At 47.4% G+C, this 6,621-nt stretch overlaps 1 protein-coding gene across 2 annotated transcripts in view; it reads left to right on the top strand.

Annotated features, from left to right (window-relative positions):
* The first annotated feature begins 1,622 nt into the window (after positions 1–1,622).
* Positions 1,623–6,621, top strand: part of LOC133384274 (mitotic checkpoint protein BUB3-like) — a 44,862-nt gene continuing 39,863 nt past the window's right edge. For both annotated transcript variants that reach the window (XM_061626192.1, XM_061626193.1), the window contains exon 1: positions 1,623–1,736. The gene's annotated coding sequence lies outside the window, so the exon portion shown is untranslated. The remainder of the gene's footprint in view (positions 1,737–6,621) is intronic.

Genomic DNA, 6,621 nt, shown 5'->3' with positions numbered 1-6,621 from the left:
GTATTAATATCCTGCTAAGCCGGGGTGTGGAGATTTTCAGGCCCGGAGCCTGTATGTGGCCCTCCTCACCTTTTGTTCTGGCCCTTGGGACTTTCTTCAGATCATGCCCTTCATCAGCCCTACTTTGCACCTTCCCAGAGTGTTTTGGTGTGGCTGAAATGTGCCCTTGAACTCTGATCATGCCAGTTGCTTGCTTGGATGGCGGATGGGTGTGTGAGAGAGTACATGTAAAACAAACCTACTGTACAAAGGTAAAACTTAAATTTGTTGCTCTACCCACTTTTGCTTCTGGTGCCACCAGCCATCAGCTCATGGCCCTTGGGACTGAATCCCATTCTTGTAGGAGCAAATTCCATAATTTTAACTATGCACTGTGTGAAGAACTTTCTTTTGCCTGTCCTGAATCTTTCAACATTTAGCTTCGTTGTATGTCCACGAGTTCTAGTGTTATGAGAGAGGGAGAAAAACTTGTCTTTGTCCACTTTCTGTACACCTTGTGTAATTTTATAGACCTCTGCCTTAGTTGTATATGACCAAGGTAAGCCAGTCTAGCCCAGCACCTGGTTTCCCACAATGGCAAACCGGACACAGTTGGGAAGCGCACCAGCAGGGTGGGAAGGCAACAGACCTCCCTCACTGTTGCTCCCCAGCAATTGCTGTTCAGAGGTGGACTGTTTCTGAATATGGAGGTTCCACACAGTCATTCTGGCTAGACAGATTCATGGAGGATAAATCTGTCAGGTATAATGCCTTAAGGCAGCCTTCTCCAATCTCGTGCCCTCCCAGTGTTGGACTCCAACTCCTATCACTCCAACCATTGGCCATGCTGGCTGCTGGGAGATTGGAGTCCAACAACATCTGGAGGGCATTGGATGGTTGAAGGCTGCCCTAGGGCCACCTAAATCTATTTCCTGACTGAGCAGGAATCTGGAGGCAGAAAATCCATCACTCTGTTCTTTATCTTTTTGGGAAACGCTGATCGCTCTGAGATTTCATCATTACCATTATCATGATTAATAATAATAAAAAAGCCAGCTCCAGGTTTTATCCAGCAAGGCAAATACTGTGCCACGTTGGGCATTAAATACAGAAGGTGACAGCAAGTGTTGTTCCCTTGGGTGATGCAGATCCGCCGGCTGGACTGAGTTTCCCAAGGGATGGAGCTTCTCAGTTACACACGTGGAGCTTTTAATTGTACAATGATCCTTGTCATATATTTGTGTGTGTTGGGGGGGGATATCTTTCTCCCTTTGAGAGCCTTGTTTACACCCCTTCCTCCCTCTATAAAACGAGCCTCATAAAAACTGTGATCTACCAGAGCAGTGCAGCAGGTGGCTTGTCAAAATTCAGAGACTCTGGACAAAAATCTTGAGGGGGGGGGGAGAAAACTCATGCTGGGAAGAAGTCACCAGACTTTATTTTAGCAATTGCTTATTTACTAAAAATAAGTACACAGCTTTGTGGCCCTTTTTTAATCAGACGATTTTCAAAGGTTCATCTATTCCCACCTCCCCCCATTATAGATGAGTGTTGCAAGTTGAGCCTATTTAGTTACAGACTGGCATGCATAGTTTCAGCAAGCAAGCAGTACTGTTCTATAAATAGACCTTTGCCTATGGCGAGAGAGAATCTTCTTGGGTGAACAGATAGGAACCTTCTGTAATGAGGAAGAGTGTTGGTCCTTTTTTGCCTCCCCCTTTCCTAGCCTGTCAGCATGATGCAAATGACCGATATAGGTATGTATTGGCAGCTGTGCATGTAGAATTTTCTTCTTCTTCTTCTTCTTGTAAAATTGGAGCTGTTTGCAAGACTGCTAAGTTTCTACTTTTCCTATCAGGATGGCCTTTTCTCATAATTTTCTTTAAGAAGTGTACATGTAATAATATGAAGATTACTCTCTCCCCCACCCCCGACTCCTGCCACATAGCCAATGGAAAGGCGCAAGAGGAGTGTGTTCATTTGGGAGATGAGGCTGAGTGTTTTGTCCCTGGGGTTTCTTATCTCGATGGAAAGCTCCACAGTGTTCTTTTCTTTCTGGCTGAGAAAGTTTTGCTACATTCCTAGGGTTGGTGAATGCATGCAGAAAGTCTGAACCCATTTCCAGGGCTGCAGAGAACAGAATGGCAGGGAGTCAAGTTTAATTATAGGAAAGAAGGAAGAGGGGTGTGTGCATGTGTGTGTTTGTAAAATTGCCTTTGAAAATGCACCACCCAGTCATTGTGGACCATGCAAACGCAAGTGGTACAGTTCACAGCAGATGTTCTTTCATCGTGTGTGTGTGTGTGTGTGTCCAGATGCACACACACGTATAGTTGTGGTGCATTCTAGAGTGATCAAGAAGCAGAAGGAACAGTGGATGGATCTATGTGGAAGCAGACTTTTATTTTCCATCTGGGTCACTATGTGTTCGAACCTTCAAACAAAGAACCTTGTGGACCATAGACCCGTAGCTCAGTGGCAGAGCATCTGCCTTGCATGCAGAAGGTGCCAAGTTCAGTCTCCAGCAGCATCTCCAGGTAGGGCTGGGAGAGACCCCTGTCTATAAACCTGGAGAGCAGCTGCCAGTCAGTGTAGGTATTGCTGGGCTTGATGGAGCCAGGGTTTGACTTGGTGTAAGGCAGCTTCCTGTGGCTCCTGGTGAATGCATGGAGAGGGGGGATGGGATTGTGTGGGTCTTTCCTCTAGGGGTGGCTCCAGGCATTTTGCTGCCTGGGGGAAAGGAGAAGATGGGGCTCTCACATTCCACAATCCACTTTATTATATCTTCTTTATTTTAAGAATTTATAAACTGCTTCAAGAGAGAATATCTAAGTGGTGATCTACAGGTAAAAGCAAATCATAAAAACAAAATGGCATTACAAAGCATAACAATAAGAATTCTTCATTGCATGTTGAATCTTACTTCACCGCTGGCAATAAGAGTCCCCCCTGCACTGCCTCGGGGCGGCAGGCTAGTTTAGGATCATGGGGAGCGAGGGAAATGGTAGGGAGTTCCTACCCTGGCACCCCCAGCATGTGCCACTTGAGGCAATTTGCCTCACTTTACCTAATGCTTTCCTTTGCGCCCTCATGTGAAGGTCTGCAGTGGAGAGAGCCCTCTGTGCATGCAACACGTGAGGACTTGCATTGGTTGGGGTGGAGTCAGCCGTACCAATGAACCCACCCTCCCATCTGTTTTCAGTCTACATGAATAGGGTCTTGTCTTCACGATGGGCATTTTGCATCTCTTAGTTGGTTCCCAACATTCTCATGCTCCAGCTGCACTATGCAGTTCAAGCATTCTCATGGTACTTTCAACAGTCATGGCTTCCTTCAGAGAATCCTGTGAACTGTAGTTTGTGAAGGGAGCTGAGAGTTGTTAGGAGCCCCCCATTCCCCTCTCAGAGCTACAATTCCCAGAGTGATTTAACAATCAGCCCCTCTTCCCAGGGTACTCTGGGAATTGTAGCTCTCTGAGGGGAATAGGGGTCTCCTAAGTATTCTCAGCACCCCCTTAAACTACAGTTCCAAGGATTCTTCAAGGGAAGCCATGGCTGTTTAAAGTGACATGACACTGGGTTAACTGTATAGTGCAGATGGAGCCAGAGAATGTTGGGAACCAACTAAGAGATGCAAAATGTACCGCATGATGCCATGCGCATAAAAGGCTTCTGTTTTGATGTGCACAAGCATTGCCTCTAATCACCCCCCCCCCCGGGTGTGTGGTTAAATTGAAAATGGAAGGAGTGTGGCTATGCAGGTAGGGACTGCTTTGCTTCCACTGAATTCTATGGGACAAAGTGGGGGAGGGTGGGAACTTGACACAGAGCTGAGAAGGGGCTTGTCTTCTTCTGTTGACTCCATAATACAGCTGCCTTATAGGAAAAGGGAAGGTGAGGGGAGGGGGAGGAATACCTCTATCCCCTCCAAAACTTCACAGATGAAAATCAGGACCTGCTTGCAATGTCCTGATTCTCATCCCAAGGGCCATTGCCTGAAGGTTCCCTCCTCTTCATCTCACAAGGGTGGGGAGCCTGTGGCCCTCCAGATGTTGTGGACTCGAACTCTCATCGGCTCAAGCTAGCATGGTCAGTGGTCAGCAGTCATAGGAGCTGGAGTCCAGCAACATCTGGAGGGCACCATGTTGTTGGAGTTACAGGGAAATCTTGCTTCCAAATCATTGAGAGTACTTTCTGCTCGTCATAGAGTCACACACAAAAAAGTGTGGTGAAGTTTTAATTTGCTTTTTAAATAATTAGAAGCACTCCAGGGTATTCATTCTGTTAGTTTGGATGCAACATGTGAATATCTGAATCTGCCTTATACTGAGTCAGGTTATTGGTCCATCTCTAGCCCTTTATCTGCTGGAGGGTGGTTCCCCAAGATCTCAAGGGGAGGCGGTTCCCACCAGAAGTTGCTTGCCTGACATATTTTTGAATGGAGGTACCAGGGATCTGCACCTTCTGTAACCAGACAGGGGTAGAGCATGCTCAGTGGTAGAGTGTCTGCTTTGCGTGCAGAAGGTCCCACGTTTAATCCCCAGTGGCTTCTCCAGGTTTGGCTGGGTGAGACTCCTGCCTGGAACCCTGGAGAGATGCTGCCAATCAGTGTAGATAACACTGAGCTAGATGAACCAATGGTCTGACGGTGCATGGCAGATTGCTGTGTTCCTGTGTCTTCTGTCTCCAGCCCTATGCTACCAAACTCTGCCCCCTTACCTGCCAGGCATCCCCCTTTTGTTTCCAAGTCCCACCCCTTACCTCTCACGGTCTGAGTCTTTGGTGTACCCGCGCTAAACCACTGGTTAAGAAACTGATTTTCCAGGGCTCAGAACATTGGGAAAGTATGGATAGTTGGAGCAGGTGTGCTGGCACCGCTTTTGTATATCATTGGGGAGGGGCGAAACCATTTAGAGAAGGCGAGCAAGGGGTCAGATGTCAAGGGTCAATTATCCATGTGCACACACACATTTTCCCCACCATTTTGTGGCTTAAGGCAGCAGTGATCACTAAGGCTCGGCAGGTGCACTTGATTGCTTGGCCTGGTGATGTGGACAGAGGGTGTTTAGAAAAGCTGTGAGGTGATTCAGAGCAGCCCAGCTCATGTTCACAGCTCCACTCTCCAGGAATGCCACATGCAAGCAGCTGCTGCCTCTCTCCTCCAAGACCTTTTCCGCTAACCTTTTGAAAACTTTCTTCCTTTTAAAACAAAAAGCAAACAAACAAGTGACTCTCCCCCACCCTGTTAGGTGAAATGACCTCTACACTGGGCATGTGAATGAACAGCCAAAAGGAAGCCCTCCTTCACACAGCACATGATCATTATCATATTGCTGAATGAGCATTTTATGGATTTTTGTATTGTCAACGGTTTAATTTTTTTCTTTGTTTGAAATGGGTTTTTATGTATTGCATTTTATTTTGTCAAGTTGTTTTGAGACTTTTTTATTTTATAAAGTGAGTGATAAATTAAATAAGTAGAAACAACTATGGACCTCACTCCCAGAGGAGGCAGTGATGGCCACTAACTTGGCTTTAAAAGAGGATTAAGCACATTTGTGGAGGAGGAGGAGGCTCTCACTGAGGACTAGCCGTGATGGCTGTGCTCTGCCTCCGTGGTCAGAGCCAGCCTGCTTCTGAATCCCAGTTGCTGGAGGGGAGAGTGCTCTTGCATTCAGGTCCTGCTTGCGAACTTCCCATGGTTGGCCACTGTGAGAACAGGAAGCTGGACTAGATGGGCTTTTGGTCTGATCTAGCGGGTCCCTTCTTATGTTCATGTGATGAGTAAGCCAAATTGAGCAGTTCCCCATGAGCTGTGTCCCCCCCCCTTTTTTTTAACCCACCCAGAGGTTTGTCCCTCCTGGCCATTCCAAGCCTTGTGCCTGAACTTTGTTACCAGAAAGGGACTTCCAACCTGCTATTGTGTTTTGTCCCGACCAGGAGAGCCCTGCTTCAAGTGGTGGTGGTGGTGGTGCATGTGTATTGAGTTTCCTGGGGATGATGACAGGCCCAGCTGTCACTCAACCTGAGAGCAGGGTCTGTGTGCAGGAGGAGGCGTGGGGCCTGCCCTGTGAAGTGTTTCCTTAAAGCTGCTTACTCATGTGAAAGGCAGACGTCCCTGCCTCTGTATTTGTGCGAGAGTGAGAGAGGGAAGGGAGGTTCTTCAGCTTGATCTTTACTTCCTGAACCCCTTTTGCCCATCTCTAGAAAACAGAGGCTGACTCCACTATGATGGCTTCTGTTGCATGGGCGCCACTCTCCTCTCTAGCCTGCTGGGTTTCTTTCAAAGTCAGTACCGTTAATACCTGGCCCGTTTTTAAATACCAGCTTGACTGGCTCCCCTTGCCAGCTCTCCTGCTTTGAAAGCATTAGGCTTTCTTTCCCAAATGATATCTCCCATGGCCATTTCTGGGGTGGGGTTTATTTGTGTGTAGAGGGGCGGGGGAATTGTCTTGGTGGTGGTTCTGTTTAATTTCATCTCTGTTTGTTTTCCTGTGTAAGTTTTCCAATTCAGCAGGTTGAGAATCTTGACTTTCATATGCAAGAATCAAATCAAGGTTCTAGTCCTCATGCATGTGGGCACCTTGGGCACCAGCCTGCCCCAAGTCCGCAGTGCTAGCCCACACGCCACACCTACCACTCC

This window comes from Rhineura floridana, chromosome 4, assembly GCF_030035675.1.
Source record: "Rhineura floridana isolate rRhiFlo1 chromosome 4, rRhiFlo1.hap2, whole genome shotgun sequence".
Classification (NCBI taxonomy): Eukaryota; Metazoa; Chordata; class Lepidosauria; order Squamata; family Rhineuridae; genus Rhineura; species Rhineura floridana.
This window is presented reverse-complemented; position numbering and strand designations above follow the sequence as displayed.